General features: G+C 40.2%; 1 pseudogene; it reads right to left on the bottom strand.

Annotated features, from left to right (window-relative positions):
• The window catches only part of LOC102605268 (aspartic proteinase-like protein 2), a 35,840-nt pseudogene that overhangs the window by 5,464 nt on the left and 26,894 nt on the right, over positions 1-3,482 (bottom strand).

Raw genomic sequence — 3,482 nt, 5'->3', positions numbered from 1 at the left:
TAGTTTAGACCACCAACCAAGCTTCTAAAATAAGAAGCATTTACTGAGCCTGTACCATCATCAAGTACTAGTTTCTCATTCGTATTCATGGGCGTGGGAGATGGATTACAATTCAGCATGGTGAACTTTTGTAAAAGTTCAGTAGCATATTTTCTTTGAGAAATAAAGATTCCATTCGAACCTTGTTTTACCTCAAGTCCAAGAAAATAATGCAGCATACCCAAGTCGGACATTTCAAATTTACCCATCATGAAACTCTTAAATTCAGAAACAATAGATTCACAAGAGCCCATATATATAATATCATCGACATAAAGACAAACGACTAGAAATTCACCATTACCTCTCTTCTTCACATAAAGTGTGGGTTCATTCTCACTTCTTCTGAACTGCTGCTCTTGAAAAAAGGTATCAATTTTGCTATACCATGCCCGTGGAGCTTGCTTCAGACCATACAATGCCTTCTTCAGTCTGTATACTTTGCTTTCCCCTTCACTAGAGATGAAACCTTCAGGTTGAGAGACGTATACTTCTTCATGTAAGTCGCCATTTAGAAAGGCAGACTTAACATCAAATTGGTACACAGGCCAACCAAGTTGAGCAGCCAAGGCTAGAGTAGTTCTAACCGTTTCAAAGCGAGCTACTGGTGAGAATGTCTCTTCAAAGTCGATGCCTTGTTTCTGGCTATATCCTTTTGCAACAAGTCGGGCTTTATATCTTTTCACACTTCCATCAGCATTGTACTTCACTTTGAAAATCCATTTTAGCCCGATAACATTCTTCCCTTCAGGAAAATCGACCAACTCCCAGGTTTGGTTTTTCTCAATGGACTAGAGCTCTTCAGTCATTGCATTCTGCCACTCAGGTTGCTTTACAGCTTCTTCATAACATGTTGGTTCAGCAGCTAACAAGGAAAAACTGCAAGATGCATAAATATCTTCCAGCGACCGAAACTTGTTTGGGGGCGTTTCGCTAGATGACGTTGAAGATGGAGAGTGGGAATGTGATCTTATTGGAGTAGAATTGTTGCTGCTACCACCATGAGAAGAATTAATACTATCACTGCTGGAAGAAGAGGAAGGATCCAAACCTATAGAACCAAGACTCGTAGTATACTCTCCTTCTGGTTGGACCGGAATATGGATTACCGAATCTTCTTTCTTGCCATTCCATTCCCAGGCTGCTTCTTCGTTGAAAACAACATCCCTGTTGATAATCACTTTGCCACTAGTAGGATTATATAGTCTATATGCTTTGGATTGAGGACTATAACCAATGAAAATGCATTTCTCTGATTTTTCATCTAGTTTAGAACGTATATTAACCAAAGCATAAGCTATGCAACCAAAGACTTTCAAGTGGCTTACTCTTGGTTTTCGTCCCGTCCATGCTTCATAAGGAGTTTGATTCAAAATAGCTTTTGTTGGAGACAAGTTCAGGAGGTACACAGCTGCAGCCACTGCTTCTCCCCAAAAGTGAACTGGAAGTCCCCTTCCATTAAGTAGGCTTCTGGCCATCTCAACCACTGTGCGATTTTTTCGCTCGGCGACTCCATTTTGTTGCGGCGAATACGGTGATGTGAGCTCCCTGCGAATTCCATTCTCATCACAAAACAAATTAAAATCATCAGATAAAAATTCACCACCACGATCTGTGCGAAGAGCTTTTATGTTGTAGCCTGATTGCTTCTCCACTAGGTCCTTGAATTTCTTGAAATTCTCAAATGCTTCAGATTTGAACTTGAGAAAGTGAACCCAGCTCATACGGCTATAGTCATCAGTAAACAGAAGAAAGTACCGACTCCCACCTAAAGACTCAATTTTCATCGGCCCACACAAGTCAGCATGCACAAGCTCAAGACAACTACTAGCCCTCCAGGATTTTCCTACTGGAAAGGATTTTCTACTTTGTTTTCCGAATATGCACGCTTCACATAATTCAAGATCACCCACTTTCGGTAAACCAATCACCATGTTCTTTCTGGTCAACAATTTTAGCCCATTAATGTTCAAATGACCATAGCGAAGATGCCAAAGTTGAGTTTCATTAACACCTTTAGCAACCAACGAATTTTCAACAACATTTGAAACATTAAGGGGAAACATGTTGTTCTGAGTCATAGGTACAATTGCAACAGTTTGACCAGATTCCTTGTCACTAACAATGCATGAATCATTATCAAACAAAACAGAGTAACCATTAACCATCAATTGTCCAACACTTAGCAAGTTGTAAGCCAAACTAGGAACAAACTGCACATCACAGATAAGTTTAGAATTACCCTGCATTGTTTTGATGGCTATTGTACCCCTGCCTTCAACTCGTACTTGCTTGTCGTCACCGAGTCGAACTTCACTTTTTCTTGACTCATCAAGATCTCTAAATAGAGACTTTGTACCAGACATATGATTCGAGCAGCCACTATCAATAATCCAAACACCATCAGAATTGTCAGTAGTTTGAGAATGAACCATGAACAACTTACTTTCCTCTTCAACTTTTTCAGAGAGATTGGCATGTTTCTGTTCATCTCTTTGCTTGGTCCAACAATATGCTTCACTGTGGCCGGACTTCTTGCAATACCAGCATTGTAAGTCACTCTTGGGCTGACGTGACTCACTAAATTGTCCTCGACCTCTGCTGCGGCCTCGACCTCTGCCTCGAAATCCACCTCTTCCTCGACCTCTACCAGAAAAATTTGAGGATTTTTCTTTGGAGAAAGAAGACTCCTCTTTCACCTGAAATGCTTTTTCTTCAACCTTCTCGTGTGATCGGTTTAGCCTATCTTCATGAGCTAACAAAGAACCCATTAATTCATCAAACGAATAGTCAGATAAGTTCTTAGATTCTTCGATAGCAGCAACCACATGCTCAAACTTACTGGTTAAAGACCTCAAAACCTTTGCTACAACAATTTCATCAGAAATCTTTTCTCCATAAGACTTCATCAGATTAACAATTGCAGAGACTCGAGACATATAGTCTTGCACGGATTCACCATTTTTCATGCTTAGAGTTTCAAAATCACGACGTAAGGTTTGCAATTTAACTACAATTACCTTCTTATCTCCCATATATTCCTGCTGCAAAATTTCCCAAGCTTCATTGGATGTCTCTGCTGCTGAAATTCTGGGAAAGATATCATCATGAAGGGCTTGTTGAATCAAGAACAGCGCCTTCGAATCCTTTCTACGATTTTCCCGGAGCTGTTGCGTGTGACCTTCATCCGGGTCTGGAAATCCTTTCTCCACCAAGTCCCATAGCTCTTGAGACTTAAAAAGAGTCTTCATCTTAAGACTCCAAAACTGATAATTCACCCCTTTAAAGATTGGAAGAGGCTGAGAATTTGAATTGGTGTTCATTGCCATTTTTTTTTTTTAAATCTGAAGATAAAGGATTTCTTTCTTGCATTTTACAATCTCTCTTTCTCACCCTCTCTCTGGCTCCCAGGTGTAGAAACCTGATTGCTCTGATACCAAGAT

Source organism: Solanum tuberosum, unplaced genomic scaffold (assembly GCF_000226075.1).
Source record: "Solanum tuberosum cultivar DM 1-3 516 R44 unplaced genomic scaffold, SolTub_3.0 scf00045, whole genome shotgun sequence".
In the NCBI taxonomy this organism is placed as follows: Eukaryota; Viridiplantae; Streptophyta; class Magnoliopsida; order Solanales; family Solanaceae; genus Solanum; species Solanum tuberosum.
Note: the sequence above shows the minus strand (reverse complement) of the source record. Positions and strands in the feature narration are given on the sequence as shown.